Source organism: Felis catus, chromosome B3 (assembly GCF_018350175.1).
Source record: "Felis catus isolate Fca126 chromosome B3, F.catus_Fca126_mat1.0, whole genome shotgun sequence".
Lineage (NCBI taxonomy): Eukaryota > Metazoa > Chordata > Mammalia > Carnivora > Felidae > Felis > Felis catus.
Genome location: NC_058373.1, coordinates 103,435,727 through 103,452,166, shown reverse-complemented (window position 1 = coordinate 103,452,166; position 16,440 = coordinate 103,435,727). Strand labels below are relative to the sequence as shown.

At 41.8% G+C, this 16,440-nt stretch overlaps 1 long non-coding RNA gene across 1 annotated transcript in view; it reads right to left on the bottom strand.

Annotated features, from left to right (window-relative positions):
- LOC123386098 overlaps positions 1-16,440 on the bottom strand; it is a 44,060-nt gene that overhangs the window by 13,148 nt on the left and 14,472 nt on the right. The gene's annotated exons all lie outside the window — the stretch shown is intronic.

The window sequence follows — 16,440 nt, the reverse complement described above, 5'->3', positions numbered from 1 at the left end:
AGTAAGTAAATAAGTAAATAAATAAGACAATGCAAAATTTTCACAAATATATGAATAAACATGTAATCTCATCAGTAAAGAACAGCAAATTCAAACAAAATTAAGATGATTATGTGTGAGTGAATTAATTTGGGAAGGTTTTTTTTTTTTTTATTTTTTTTACATTTATTTATTTTTGAGAGACAGAGAGAGACAGAGCACAAGCGGGGCAGGGGCAGAGAGAGAATGAGACATAGAACCCGAAGCAGGCTCCAGGCTCTGAGCTGTCAGCACAGAGCCTGATGCGGGGCTCAAAGTCACACACCATGAGATCATGACCTGAGCCGAAGTCGGCCGCTTAACTGACTGAGCCACCCAGGTGCCCTGGGAAAAGTTTTTAATAAATACATCGCTGGTGTTCCAGTTAGAATGCTTTTAGGCTGCAGTAAACAGAACAACCAAACCAAACTTCTTAAACAATACGTATAATATATTTATTTCACTTGAAAAGCAGTCCCCAAAATGGGTGTCTCCTAGGTTGATTAACTCAGAAATTCAACAGCATTATCAAGCTCCCATCCTTCACTGGTAGACTTAACTTCACACGTAGATTTGACAGTGCTCAGTGAAAGAAGGGAGACTGTTGCTTTCTTGTCTCTTTTTAAGAGTGAAAAAAAAATTATGAAATTTTAATTAGGAAATTAAGAATGAAAAAAAAAATTACCTTCCATCTCCTCTCATTAGCCAGGACTGGGTCACATGCCCACCTCCAAGCAAATCATAGGCAAGAGAAGTGAGGTTACCAAGATTGGTTTGGACTAATCCAGAGTTAGTCCCACAGGAAGCATGGAGGTCAAAAAAAAAACCAAAGCTCCATCAACAGGGAAAAAAGAAAATAATGGCTCTGGAGTGGGCAACCCATGGTCTGCTCTAGCTGCCAAGGATATAGTGGGACAGGCCACACACATGGCTGATAGGAGTTCTGGAAGTTAATTTGACACCATATATCAAGAGGCTTAGAGGCGTCCATACCCTTTGACATAGTAATTTCACTTCTAGGACCAAAGCCCATGGAAAGTATACCTAAACACAGAAAATGCATTATGCTCAAAGATGTTCACTGTAGTATCCACTATAATAGAAAAAAGAAAGAAAAACAAAACAGTTTAAGGGCCCAACAATAAAGAAACCATAATGTAATTACATTACATCCTTTTAATGGACTACTTGTAAGCATTTTTAAATGGTGTTTACAAAGAGTTTTAAAGACCATGGGGAGATGTTCATATTACAGAGTTAAATGAGAAAAGCAGAATGTCAAATTATATATATAATTCTGTCCAGGTAAATATTAACAGAAACTATCCCCTCAGCATCCACTATGAACTAAGAACTTACACACCGTCTTCAATCCTTTCAACAACCCTGAAAGGTAGGTGTTCTTCGGCCCAGTTTGCAAATGAGGCAACCAAGGCTCAGAGCTGTTTAGTACATTTCCCAGAATTCCTCAGCTAGTAGATCAGAAATTTGAGCTTAGGTCCCTCTGGCTGTTTGAACTGCAGCCTTACAATTTAGGAGCCACACTCTTTCTTTCCCTTTTGTTCTGTTCTCTCTTCCCCACTGTGGAATGGATAAGATATTTACGAGTTGAGCTGCAAGAATGAGCACGTTTCAGAGGTATAGATAAACACACAAATACTTAGGGAAATGGAACTGAATAAGGACCATGGGAAATTGGGGGATTTGGGAGGGGGGCAGACAGGAAAAGAGGGGAAGGAAGAAAGAAGGATACCTGGAGTGACTGTACTAAGAATTGGAACGTGGCTGTTCACCAGACCAGCCAGAATTCTTTGATTTCCTTTTTAGCTGGAATTGTTCTCCAAGTGCCTCATTTAGCACTTGCTGCCATAGATGATCCATGCCAATTCACCAAGATGCTCTTTCAGGTCCAAGATGCTTCTCTAGATGTTGGATCCTAGTCTAATTATATGCTAATCAGAAATCTCTCCAACCATGGCTGGTCAGATCAGAAGGAGTGGGTGCACATGTGATCATAGGAATAAAGGTAGTGATTGATACATCTGTGAAAGATGGGGTGGGGAGCCAATATGTTGGTGATCACACATTATTTCCCTTAGAGCAATACCCATGGCCCCAAGCAGGAGGTATACTTGCAACTAATAAATGAAAATTATCGAATTAAGGAGGAAAAAAGAGGAAAGCCAATCCTCTGGCCATCTGCTTCTGTTGTTTTTCATATCCATGCTCTCTCTGTTAACCTATATTTACATTGGAGCCCTGTTATGCACATTGGCCAAAGACACAATCCATTGTTGTAGAATTGATTTAAATATAGATAAGCTTTATTTTAGCATTTATCCAATGACCAGGAGAACCCTCCATCAGGCCTCAGTGCTGCATTTTCACTACCATTTCCATATTGGAGTTGAAAGTCCAGCTGTCATGGTGTGAGGGTTATAGAATGATTAGCATCTCCAGGTCCCCTGGCTCCCTTGTTTGTTTGAGAAATGCAAGAATAAAACAACCATGCAAGAATAATGAGCATCACATCTGATTTCAGAAAGCCCATTAAAATAACAAATCAGAAATGTCTTCAATAAAAATCACTGGAGATAAGAATCACACAAAGACTGGTTCTTTTGGAGGGAACAATGTATACTGTTGTGGGTTTTTTTTTTTTTTAATGAAATTTATTGTCAGATTGGTTTCCATACAACACCCAGCGCTCATCCCAAAAGGTGCCCTCCTCAATACCCATCATCCAGCCTCCCCTCCCTTGTTGTGGGTTTTTTAAGGCTGAGATTTTAAAAGCTAATTTTCTCTTTCATTTGATATTGTTTAGGCTTATTTACTATGTCTGATATTTCATATCTAAAAATGCATTAAAATGGGAAGAGAAGAAATCCTTGTATGGCAAAATCATCCTTCTGGAAATTTTTATGTGATATGTCTGTGCAGATTTCCCCATGCGACCCTGATCACCTGAGTCATATGCCAGAGAGCACTTTATCTCCAAAGGCTTTAATCATCACCCAGACAGCATGAGAAATAACAATACCTCAAGGGCTTCCTCCTGCAAGTCCAAAGGAAAAATAATCTGGGGCTTAGGAAAGAGATTATTTCTAGGCTCCCAACCTTAGAGATGTTCCTTATTCCTGTGCTTGAGAGCAACCCTAGAGAAAGTATGGCCAGGATGGAGACCAGGGGCTTATTGAGCGAGGTGGTGACCAGAAGAGCTGGAAGCACATAGAGCCAGAGAGTAAGGGCAAACCAGGCTTGAGGAACGTGCCAAAGGAGAAAAGGGGAGGCCAGGTTTGCCTTCAGACTTAAGCAGGGCATGTTTAGGGCCAAGAGTACGCGACAAGGCTAACAGGTCAAGAGTCTCTGGGAAATCACAGTGATGGGGGGCAAGAGAGGTGGGGAAAGGTGAGAATGAATCCCAAGCGTTCAGGGATGGGTTCTCCAAAGCTCTTTCTTGTTGTATGTCAGCTACAAAGAGTGTGAATGAGTCCCACTGATTTAAAAGCTTGTCTTCTAGGAGACCTTTAAAATCACATACTAACGGCCAAGTGCTGGGTACTCAGCATAGATGATGTTCCAGAGAAGACTGAAATTGGCTATCCTCATCTAGAAGTTGTCATATTTATCCTTATGCTTTTAGTCTCCCTGATATAGCTCTGAAATTGAAGCGTGTGGGTAAAAGAGCTTTGATAACAGAAGATAGCAGTGAGCGGAAGCATATTTAGGGCCTAAGATGACTAAGTATTCTGTCAATTCTTGCCTATGTAAATTGTCACCATGGATGACGTTTTTGACATTTCCACTTCAGAAAGATATGCTACCATAAATGACTGCCATTCCTTATGGGTCGCTGGCTATGAGGAAAGTGGACTTGCCAGGCGTGCAACCCAAGATCCAGGGCCATTCTGCAAAGGGTAGAGGCCAGAGGGCACTATCCCAGTTTGTGGGATCTGTTGAAATAAACCATGAGGTCTGCCCTGACAATACATGGGTTAATAGACACATACAGAGAAAGGAAGGCTGGGAAGCAGGGAAGCAAGATTTTACTGCCCACCACGAGAGTAACCCTTGACTTCAATTTTCCTCACTCTGCCCAGAAGAAACCTGCCATTGCTGTTCAAGTCCCCCTCTATCCATACTTGCCCCTGAGGAGAGTTTATCTTTGCTAGACAAGTTCTTCTGACATTTTTTATGTTGGATTGGAATAGTAGGAAAAGCCCTCAAAGGTAGGAGGGTTATAAGGACTAGCAAGAGGCATAGTAACTACACCCAATAAGGAGCTGGGAAAGTGGCAAAGAGAGAGACAGTGAAAGTTTCCTGGGTGGAGATCAAGGTGTTTCTGATTTTGCTTTGTCAGTGGGGTCTTAGCTGAAAAAGTTCCCTAGAGTCTGGAGTGCTGCAGCATTGAGAAAATGAGCAAGGAGTGGGCCTGAGGTTGTCACTTGGGTCTTCTTTGATTCCCTTTAAGAGATTCACATAAACAATAAAAATTCCTTCTCGGGCAGAGCTTCTTTTAAAATGTGTCCTTTCTCTGAGACCAGACCACATGGATCAGAGCTTCAGTAGGGTTAGGAATCCATAATGAGGAGACCCGGTCATGTTCCAGGTAGTGACAAATTGATCTTAGCCAAGTCACTGGAATCTCTGAGCCTCATTTTTCTCATTCGTAAAATGGAGGGTTTAGACAGGGCCAAGATTTTTTAAATTATGTTCTGCAAGAACTCGATAAACATCTGGGGGAAAAATGTGTTTTAAATATGTTTTGGAAACAATGGGTTAACCATATTTAAAACAGCTAGCTACCTCAAGGGCCTCGAAAAGCCTTTGAAATTTAGCCAGTGTGATTTGGGAATTCCCATTAACGTTGCCCGAATTTAATTGTTGTTATGGGCTAAATTGTGCCTCTTGCCAAATTCATACGGTTGAAGTCCTAACCCTAGTGACCTCACAGTGTTACTGTAGGATCTTAGAGATAGGGTCTTTAAAGAGTTGAGGTTGATGGGGCGCCTGGGTGGCGCAGTCGGTTAAGCGTCCGACTTCAGCCAGGTCACGATCTCGCGGTCCGTGAGTTCGAGCCCCGCGTCGGGCTCTGTGCTGATGGCTCGGAGCCTGGAGCCTGTTTCCGATTCTGTGTCTCCCTCTCTCTCTGCCCCTCCCCTGTTCATGTTCTGTCTCTCTCTGTCTCAAAAATAAATAAACGTTAAAAAAAAAAAAAAGAGTTGAGGTTGAAATGAGGTCTTCAGAGTGGGCCCTGATCCAATATGGCTGGTGTCTTTAAAAGAAGAGGCCATTAGAACACAGGCACCACACAGAGGGAAGACGGTGTGAAGAGATAGAGAAAGATGGCTGTCTGCAAGTCAAAGAGTGAGGCCCTAGAAGGACCAGCCTTGCTGACGCCTCAGTCCCAGACTTCTAGTATGTAGAACTGTGAGAAAATACCACCCAGTCTGTGGTACTTGGTTACGGTGGCCCTAAAAAATTAACACAGTTATGGGACACGTTCTCCATCACATTCTCTTCTCGGGATTTCTCAGATTACACTTTGGGGAAATGCTCAACTACACGTTCTTTAATTTTGTTTTTAGCTCTAAAATGCCATGATTTTATGACAAATCATATCAATAGAACACAAAATGTAACTGATTAGTTAAGAAAAATTATATCCTGGGAAGTCAGAAAAGTTAGAGCTTGGTGTCACCTGGGTTATTAGTTAGGCTCCACAAAAAGGCAGAAAAGAGGGTCTGAAGGAGGGCAGGGAGGGCTACAGAGGATTCTGGTGGGAGTCACTAATTCTCCCAGAGATGTTGAATTCACTTGCCTTTGGAGTGGCCAGAATGATCATGTGTATTCTGCTTTTAAGTCCTAGTGTGAGGGGTGCCTGGATGATTCAGTTGGTTAAACATCCAACTCTTGATTTCGGCTCAGGTCACAATCTCATCGTTTGTGAGTTCAAGGCCTGCATCAGGCCCAGTGCTCACTGTGCAGAGCCTGCTTATGATTCTCGCTCTCTCCCTCTCTCTCTCTGCCTCTCCCCCCTGCTTCTGCTCTCTCTCTGTCTCAAAAATAAGCAAATAAACTTAAAAAAAAATCCTAGGGGCGCCTGGGTGGCGCAGTCGGTTGAGCGTCCGACTTCAGCCAGGTCACGATCTCGCGGTCCCTGAGTTCGAGCCCCGCGTCAGCTCTGGGCTGATGGCTCAGAGCCTGGAGCCTGTTTCCGATTCTGTGTCTCCCTCTCTCTCTGCCCCTCCCCCGTTCATGCTCTGTCTCTCTCTGTCCCAAAAATAAATAAAAAACGTTGAAAAAAAATTAAAAAAAAAAATCCTAATGTGAGGTTTAAGGCCATGTGTTTCTTCCTGGGATGGTGGTCATCAGGTGAAGGAGCCTGTATCTTATAGTTTCAGGGGTTGTGCCACCAATACCTTCGTCCATAGAATAACAAAAGGTGAGCAGTGAGTAGGACATCATTTGAGGTGCTGCAAAAGCAGCAGAGAGGGTGTTTGAGAGAGAGAGAGAGAGAGAGAGAGATGAATTCCTACACCTTCTCTCCGTAGGCAGCTGTGGGTACTATCTTCATGTTTTGAAAATGTACCACAGAAAGAGGAGACCCAGGATCATTGGAATCTCTAGAGTCCAAAGTCAAACCTTCATAAGATGACCAATGTAAGTGGATTGTAGTGACGTTCATTCCCTGAGGGACACTATGGCTTCGTACTGGCAGATCTAGAGAACAAGAGTTACACGAAAAAAACAAAAATCTGGGCGGAGGTTTTGTGGGATGCTTTATGCGCTTCCTCCTGGGGTTTCTTTCCCTTTTTAGGGGCTGATTAGAGGCCACTCCACCAGAATAGATAAGGCAGATCCCTGAGCTGTCACCGAGCAGTTTCCACTTGCTGAAATGCTTCTTATCAAAAGTAATTTTTTTTAAAGCATGTACTATATAGTTTCTCAGTTGTAAAATCTGGTCAGATAACTAGACACGATTACTCTCTCTTCATTTGCTCCGTGGAAAGATCTCATTTCGAGCGTGCTGAGGGGCTCGCCGAGCCTACCAGCACATCAGATACTGTACCCCCATCGTGCGCTGCCTTGCAAACGCATGCCCTTAGAAAAGGACAGCAATTCTATAACCACATTAAAACAGCAGCTGAGGAGCAAAGCCCCGTGGCCGAGACTCGCCCAACCAGATTGCTCTGCTATTTTTATCCTCCGAGCTGAGCGTATTGACGGAATACGGAATTACTTTTGTGATTAAACGTGGCCAAAAACCTTGCAAGTGTTAATCTCTGGAAATCTGTTACAAATTGGATGGCAAGCACCAGCAAACTGCTAGTTTTTAGGTCTAAAAATAATTCTCGGTGCTCTTGTGTGTAAGTAATGCTGCAGGAAGAAAAGAAATTCTACTTCACTGGCTGGAGTGGTTTGGTTTTTTAGCAATGAATTCCTCAGTTCCTAAATAGAGCAGCACGTATGATTTTCCAAAAGCCCCCAAATGGAGAGCAAGTCAGGTACTGAGTGGGTGGGCAGGGGCCCTGGCCATTCTTTGCATTTAAAAATTCTGCATTCCTCGGGAACCTGAACTACTCTGACACCACTTTCTGGAGGATTCATGTGATTGCGGTGGGAGTAGAGTGAGATGCACACAAATGTGGTGGGTGGTTCACTGACCTGGTAGCATTGTTGGAACCAGGGGTGAATGCATGGGCCATATGAAGGCAGCACTGGCTCCATTTCTTCTCACTGTGTCCCTTTGGAGTTAAGGGTCTTTTTGTTCTGTCACAGAAGGGGATGGAGTTTCCATCAGAGTCCATGTGGGGTGGCTGGTACCAAACCAGCTGAGGCATAGTTATCTCAGGATGCTAGTGGGACAGCAGTCTTTCGACCATCCAAATGCAGGCACTTTGCAAACACCTTCCAGGTCACTCACACCAGGGTTCAGTCCCAGATTAACTCCCCAGACCCCACTAAGGAGCCCAGCCACAGGTTGGCAGTTTCCTTTCTCCTTGAGTCAAGACCCTAGACCCTGTCTTGGCCATTGATGTTCTTCCTCTTTTAGCCACAGCTACTGTGCCTGGTCCATACTCTGGGTCTCTATTCTATTTCGACAGCATTCTCCAGTTCTGGACCTGCGTTAGCTTCCTGAATTACACTTGAAAACTTGCCTGAGCTTTGTCAGCTTTCTCTCCCTAGAGGTGGGCCCTGTCTTCTCCCACTCCTGCCAGGGATCCTGTTTCATTCTGGACAGACTCTCTTAGGCTGTAAGAATGAGGCCCTTCACTGCCTATAGGCTTCTATTGCCAGGCCTGATTGATCAGATCACATCTCCAAGAAAGCAGTTTCTTTCCAGTATAGCATGGTGATAAAAGCAAGGGCTTTGTAGATGTTCTGTCTTTCCTGTATTAAATGTATCTTACAGCTTCCAACTAGTTGACAAGGGCGAGCTTTTCTTTAGAGTTCCAGCTAACAAATGCATAAAGAATAGCGGAATTATAAAATTACCATCTTGGAACATCCAGTGAAGCAATGGGTCTATTCTAGACAATGATGAATGACTGCTCGAAGCATTAGGTAAAATCTTGATGGGGAATTTTATAAAGGATGGATTAAGTTGACAACACCGGATTTAACTTATCGATTGTAGAGGCATTAATGGAAAGACAGGCAGACATTATGAGCTTTCCCATTGGATTCAGTGGGAAGTCATAGCCCCACCTATGAGGTATCCTTTAAAAAAAAAAAAATTGAATTCGAATCTCATCAAGGCTTTAGATGTAAATACTAGTTTACAAAATTATGGGGGATAGAAGAATATGTTAAATAACATGTGGATGTATCAGCCAAATCTAGATTATGAGATTTTACCATAGGGTAAATGACCCAGCTTCTTTCTTTTTTAAGTTTATTTATTTATTTTGAGAGAGAGAGAGAGAGAGAGAGAGAGCAAGCAGAGAGAGAGAGAGAGAGAGAGAACCCCAAGCAAGCTGTGCACTGTCAGCACAGAGCCCGCTGCAGGGCTCAATCTCACAAACTGTGAGATCATGACTTGAGCTGAAGTTGGACGTTTAACCAACTAAGCCACCCTGGCACCCCTGACCCAGCTGCTTAAAATTTAAAAGGGGGTTAACTGTTATAGAGTTAAAAAGACTTAATACCATATCAACAAAATGGAACATATGGGTTAAAGTGCTTCATAAATGGCCAAATCATGAAATATTTGGTATTATTACTATGACTATTGCCCTACATCCCAGTTCTAGTTCTTTAAGTCTGGGAAATCCATCGTTAAAATAAACTTCAAAAATTATATACTTTGTTTTCCAAGGCTTATGTCTAGAATATTTTGAAGACTCTTAGACGTATGAGGAAAACGCAATTTCCTAATGGGCAAGGAGAAGTCATGAGAAACAGGTACAGGTGCACTTGGCCTGTATCATTCAGCAAAGGCAAAACTGAAAGTCTAGCTAGATCATAAGATCTAAACCTTCAGACACTTTTTAAAACCCTCTGATCACAGAAAGATTTGGCATGACCACATACACACACCCATATGTACTCACTTTAAACAGTATGACAATGTTATATGCTTATATATGTACACACATATGTTGACAAAATTTACTAACATATGTTCATATATATGCATACCTTTTAGCCATGTGTAGATAATAAACCTTTTTATTTTTATTTATCCCAAGTAAAATCTTACATAGGAAAATACTGGCTCTGGGATACTCCCGGGAATAAATTCATCCGGATATTTGAAGACTTGCAAATAAATCAAGATTTTATGTCTTCGATTTCCAATTTTGTTTTTTGTCTTTCTGGATGGTAACCCTTTAAAAATGTGCTTTGCTCTTCCCCGTACTGTAAAACAAGAATTTCAAACATTTCCTTGGTACCTTGGAGCTGTCCTTCTACACATGATAATGCTAGAATGTAATATATGTCCTTGGCGTTCACTCAAGGAATTTGAGGTGTTGGCCGTTTTCCAATATTTGAAGTGACCTCAGCTCACTGTGTTCTTTGAATTCTTATTTCTACATTGTACAGTGTTTATTTCTACTCCTGTGTTTCAACTTGCATCAGTAGTTGCTACCTGGCCATCCCTTTCAATTGCTGGTTCCAATCTGTTTTATAACCAGATAATCAAGCTCATTGATTTGTGGGCAAAGTGAGAGTAGAGAGGCTCTCTGCTCAGCACCTAAGAGATCCATTTGTAGGTAAAGTGCATGACCTCGAGAACCTGGACTTTGTGAATATTACTTTGCTGCTGAGGCCTCTTTTGCTGCCTATCAAGTCCTTAGCTATGGTTCACAGAAGTGAAAGAGTCTGCCAAAAAAATGATTGCTCAGAAACACAAGATAAAAATGTATCCTTGGAGTGTACTTGAGTTGGAGGCTTCCATTAACTCCTTTCCGGGAAAACACAGCATATTCCCAGGGAAAAGTGCATGTTGCTTTTTCATAAATTCACAATGAACCTCTATAACACTATTATTTTGAGGCCCACAAACTCAGATATAAAAACACCCTTTAAGTGAAAACAGATTTAATATCTTTCTTAGATCTTATCTGAATACATTCATTGCACTTACCAGGCCCCTGACCAAAGGACATTTACAATGACTACGTTTAGGGCTCTTCCACATGCAAATACCTGGCAGGAATATGAGCATTTAATACTCATGGATGATTTTCTGATTAAAGAGAATTTTCTTGGCCCAACTGGAGTGACGCTCAGGTATAGTTAGGTACTCCTGTGAAATTGGTTTTTATGAAGCGTCTGGTTGAAGTCTATTATGCTAACCCTCTTACCCTGCCTGCAAGAATCCCACTTTCCCTTCTTCCTCAATTGTATGATTCAACACAGGTCCCCAGTATGATACCACATGACATCCCCAAGCCCAACCACTTTCAATTAGATCTCAGTTACCCTCAGGTCTTCCAGACTAGATAAATAACTTAAGTGCTTGGAAAAAACAACCAGAACCCTTCAGGTGCCTTCCATAATATCCACCAGTGATTTCTGCTGCATCAGACTTTAGTGCACGTCCCAATTACAATGGGTTTACCTTGCTCCTTGCAATCTAAAGTGGAATGTCTGTGATTTTAGTGTGTGCACAGAGCGATGGATGCCTGGCTTAAAAGCACCAGCTAGGTAATCCCTAGGCTTTTCTGAGCTCAGCAGCACAAATGCACACAGAATCATGAGTGCATTACTGCAGGAACAAAGCATTTCCATCTAAAATGAGATGCCCATTAGCACAACCTTCCAGCACGCTCTCATCTCCACAAAACTGAAAAATCACAGGAGGAAGCTAAGCTGATTTGATGAGACTGAAATTCCTTTTAATTATGGTAAATAACCTAGCTGCTATTAGTACTTGAGTCAAACAAATGTATAATAGCCACCATTCACAAGCTCTTTCTCACAAAATGACAAATGTCTTTATAGCAATAAACTGTTCCTGACCTGGGAAAATAGAAATTCTCAAAACATCTTCTTCATCATTGGCTCACCTCTGGGATATTCTGCTCTTACTCATACTTTTAATAAAGTTATCAGTGAGGGTGGGTTGTGGAAATATGAAAATTTGAACAGCTTCCTATTTTCAGAATCAAGAGTGTTCCCATTATTTCAGTTTTCAAAAGAATTTGCAGGCTCCCATTTACCTGACTGTATATATCATACAAAGTTAACTGAATTTACTTTTTAAGATCTATAGAAAACTCAGAGCTGGTAGAGTGATTTGAGGAATTTAAGTTACCTCATTCAGAGTACCTTGGTTAATGAGAGATCAAGGCAAAAGTTTGCCCTTGGTGAAACCAGTGTCCATCATTCTGACCCATTCATCTTGAAAGCATATATTCTATTGCTGGTGGACCAGTCGTAGGAGTACCTTTGAATATTAAGAACTGAACAGTCTATATGCGTTTGGGCCAATTTCAGATGGAGAATAAGAGACAACGAAGTATAGAGGTTAAGCACATAGGTCTTGGAGTCTGATATTCCTGGGTTCAAATCCAGCTCTATCACCTATTGGTTGGGTGAACTTTGGTGTGGTACTTAACTTCTGTGAGCCTCATTTGCTTCATGTATAAAATGGAAATGATAATAGTGTACATGAGTTTAATGCAGAAAGACATTCCAGGTATCTTAAGCAGAAATAGATCTAATACAGGGAAATAGTGTTTACCAAATCATAGAGTGGACTGGTAGAGCAGAAGTCTAGGGAGACACCAATGAACCATAGACTTCAAGGGCATACCACCCTTGCAGAAGTCCAGAGGCCAGGAGGATGCTATGCTACAGGCATTGCTGCTTCTCTTCCTCATAAAGCTAGTGAGCAGACCCTGAAATGTGAAATCCTCTGTGGCAGACATATCCATCTGGCCTTATCTGTTAGCACCAACAATAGCAGGCAAATAGTCACCACCTCACTTCTACCTTCCAGATCGTGGGCTATTATTTCTCACAGGTAGAATTTTCTTGCTTCCAGAGCCCTAGCTTCAAGGAAATCTAATAAATGTAGTTTCTAGATTTCTTACACCAGCAGTATAGGAAGGGACATGTAAAGTGATGTGCATGATATTAAATGGCAATAGGCCATCCCCAGCACACCTACCTCCCTGAGTTGTTAAAAGGATTATATGAGACAATATGGACAGAGCGCTTAGCATAGTGCTTGGAACAGAGAAAACACCCAGTATTTATATAGCTGTTTGTGTTTATATTGTTGTTATATCATTGACATTGAGGCAACCCCTGAGCATGAAATGCCCCTTATCACACAGTTCTTCCCTACCAGCAGGATTTCTCCCTTCTTGGACAACTTTTCCAACATCAGTTCCTAGATGCTCAAAACTCTATCTCAAAGCCATGTCATTATTTTCCTGGTGCCAGTGTTCCTCAAGCTTTTCTCAATTCCCAGTTTTACCCTATCTTTATTCCATAACATACCCCCTGCTGTATTCTTTTGTCCTTTACCAATCGGGTCCAAAGTGTTACCAACTCATCAAACAAGCACTGTGCCTCTTGAAAATTCAAATTAGTATGCTTGTAGTGTTGAGAGAATTTTGCATCCATAAAACAAGAATATGCTGCTATTGAAAAGGAACAAAGACGGAACAATAAATATTCTAAGAAATTTAAAATATTATTACTAAAAATAATTTATTAGAAAGTTTGGAAGGATATCACGTGGAACACAGTCATTATCCAGAGAAATGTAAGAGAGGAGAATAAATGATAAGCATGGCAGGTTAGTCTAGGAATTCCAATATTCCACTAATAAGAGTTTAAGAAAGATCTAACACAAAGTTAGGGAGATAGTTATTTTTTAAAACAATACAAGAAATTTCTCCAGAGTTTGGGGCACCTGGGTGGCTCGGTCGGTTGGGCATCTGACTTTGGCTCAGGCCATGATCTCACAGCTTGTGAGTTCGAGTCCTGCATCAGGCTCTGTACTGACAGCTCAGAGCCTGGAGCCTGCTTCAGATTCTGTGCCTCCTTCCCTCTGTGTTCCTCCCCTGCTTGCGCTCTGTCTCTGTCTCTTTCTCTGTCTCTCTCTCTCAAAAATAAATAAAGATTAAAAAAAATTAAAAAAAAAAATTCCCCAGAGTTTAAGGTTTTTGAGAATTTTCTACCACCAGAACACTGCCATCTTGGACTGAGCAAGAGAGGATGGAATGAAGGTTGCCAGGCTCCCATACTATAACGTTCAGTGCCTTGTGAATTTACTTTATAATGTTAGTATTTCTTTGATAACCAGCTAAATACGTGTTTTATGGATTTTTTTACTTTTAAATAAGACAGTTTTTTTTAAGTTTATTTTTGAGTGAGACAGAGACAGTGTGAGTGGGGGAGGGGCAGGGAGAGGGAGAGGGAGAGAGAGAGAGAATCCTAAGCAGGTTCCTCACTGTCAGTGCAGAGCTTGATACTGGGCTTCAACTCATGAACCTCATCATGACCTTAGCCAAAACCAAGAGTCAGACGTTTAATGGACTGAGCCACCCAAGTGCCCCAAATAAGACCATTTAGAAGAACCCAATGGTATAAGTTTTATTCCTGGGACCCTGAAAGATACCTACCTTTCTCAGGGATTCCACTGACAGGAGGAATGACCCCCAAAGACTAGTAATGTCCCTGTGCCACTTCTGTGGTTTTCCCACCAATCACTGGTGGCTGCCATACAGCTCAGTGGTTTCTCAAGTTGAAGGAAGGCCCCCTTTGCCTGAACTCTCATGCAAGTAAAACCAGCTCTTGCCTTCAGCCTTGGGTGGCCCGGTTTATAAAAGATTTCCAGTCTTTCTAGATCTTCCAAAAGTACTCTTATTCTTTTAGCTTTAATGTCTCCCTTTAAACAAGTACTGCAAAGACTAGACTGAGCGATATCTGAGAAAAAGCACCCTGCATCCCAGCTGACTGTGAACCTGTGTCCCATTACAAGATTAAGGCATTTTAATCTCTCTACTGAATTGTAAATTTTCTGCCAACTGGGCTGCTTGATTAACTAGCACTTACCCCCAATCCTCAACTTCAAGTAGAATAAATTAAGTCCCAGTAGTTCAGCCAGTTAAGCATCTGACTCTTGACTTCAGCTCAGGTTGTGATCTTCGGGTTCATGAATTTGAGCCCCACATAAGGTTCTGTGCTGACAGTGTGGAGCCTGCTTGGGAATCTCGCTCTCTCCCTCTCTCTGTATCTCTCTCTCTCTCTCTCTCTCTCTCTCAAAATAAATAAGTAAATTTAACCCTACCCTGAAAATGCATAACAAATTCCCAGGCCCATATTTGCCTTAACACCTGTCACTTTTCAAGACCAGTAAGGAGTCGTACCTCTCCAGGAAGCCTGGGTGCTAGGCTTTTGGCCAACTGAACCTCATACTTACTGCATCCTGCAGTTAAGGCTTCACATTTAGTCAAGCCTCAGCCTTGAATAATCTGTATGAAATCAAATGTTAAAGCGTTGCTTGGGGAGAGACTGAGATCTAGAATTATTGTACTGATGGCCCCAAAGGATGCTATACCCAACACCACTTGCTTGGCATGGCACATTGGCTAAGGACTTAGATTCTGGGAAGACAGTCCTGAGTTTAAAGTCTTGCCTGCCATTTTCAAGCTATGAGATTTTGCGGGAGTCACATAGCCTCTCTGAGCCTCATTTTCCCCATCTGTGTAGGTAGGGGGGCTACTAATAGCATCTATTTCATGAATTTGTTATGAGGACTAAATGGAATGATGTTTATATATGCACCGAAAGTGGCTGGCATATATTCATTGAATGTTAGCTTTTAATACCAACAATGTTATTTTTGTTATTACAATTGGCATACTGATTAATCAGATTTACTAAATTGCCCAGGAGAGAGAAGTGAGTGCATAAGCCACTATTAGAAATAGGGAGAGTTAAATCCAAAAATTGATCCCTTCAGTGGGGAAAACACCTCAACACAGATGGTTTGGAAAGAGCACTTTGTCATTTGGATCACACCCAACTTTCCATAATCACAACGACTTTGCATGGGTCATGACAAGGACATCCCAAATGGAAATCAAGAAGGACCAGATCTAGCAAAAGCCACAGGAGATAGCTCATTGCAAGGAAAGGCCCCTTGAGGGGTTAACCATCCTGGGGGCAGAGCAAAGGCAGATTCCCAAGCAGCTATTTTTATCTTGTGTTTTGAGCATCTGACTCAAGCTGGGTAAATGGGCTCATTTTCTCACTTGGAAAGTTTTCAAAACACCAAAAGGATTTGGTCAAGAGGGAAATATACTCACTCCAGCCAAATCTTTTTCAGTGGTCAAAAAAAAAAAAAAAAAAAAAACCAGCAAAAAATTAATCAGAAATCTGCTTCAGGCAATATATGAATCTGTTCAGGGGAAGTTGTCATGTGTTTATCAGTAGCAGACAGCAGCTTCCTGCAACCAACAGCAGCTGTCACCCTGCAAAAGGACATCTTTCCATTTTCATGAGGAGTAGTGAAATTTTTAAGGGAACGCAAATGACAAAATATTTGACTGCATTTATCTGCCTTTTGGCTATTTTTACCCCTGTGCCATGCAAACGCCTTCCAGACTTCCCTGACAACATCTTACTTTTTATCCAAGTCTTTGCTTAGCAGCCAATGCACATGTCTTGTCATTTACATTTTACAGATGGAGAAGCTGAGACCCTGAAATGTAAGTGACATGAACATAGTAGGGTCAGGCAGAGCTAGAAGCCACATCACAATTGGCTGAAAACCACCCAAGTCCCAAAGGAGGGACAATAGTCATCATGTTCCTCCCCTGGGAAATGGGAAAGAATACCAATTCTATGAATGCCACCTGGGAGCAGGTCAAAGTGGTTAATGTGGGGACCTAGAAAAATGTAGGGCCTGATTAATGCTTTTTTCCCCAGTGAAGAACTTGATGTGCAACA